Raw genomic sequence first — 393 nt, 5'->3', positions numbered from 1 at the left:
TAAAGCTGATAGAGTTCCTTATTCTCAGTTATTTTTTCATGTATACATTTAGTTTTTGTTTTTTTAAACCACTTGGCTAGTGGGATCTTAGTTCTCCTGACCAGGGATTTAACTTTTGCCCCCTAAAGTGGAAGTCCAGAGTCTTAACCACTGGACCACCAGGGAAGCCCCCTTAGCTTTTTAAATTCTAATAAAGTTATGAAAATATCAAAGGCTGTTGAGAACCATGGTTGAACAAAGTTAGTTTGCAGTTTGAAAAAAAAGAATGAGTGAACCATCCAAGCAATTTGAGAATGAACGAATGCTCTTATAGTTAAGTGAATCAGTGTTTTCATTCGTGCTGTCTGGGTTTCATGTCAAGAAGTCCTTTAGGTCTACCTTCAAAATATATCC

Source organism: Bison bison, unplaced genomic scaffold (assembly GCF_000754665.1).
Source record: "Bison bison bison isolate TAMUID 2011002044 unplaced genomic scaffold, Bison_UMD1.0 scf7180017837531, whole genome shotgun sequence".
Classification (NCBI taxonomy): Eukaryota; Metazoa; Chordata; class Mammalia; order Artiodactyla; family Bovidae; genus Bison; species Bison bison.
This window is presented reverse-complemented; position numbering follows the sequence as displayed.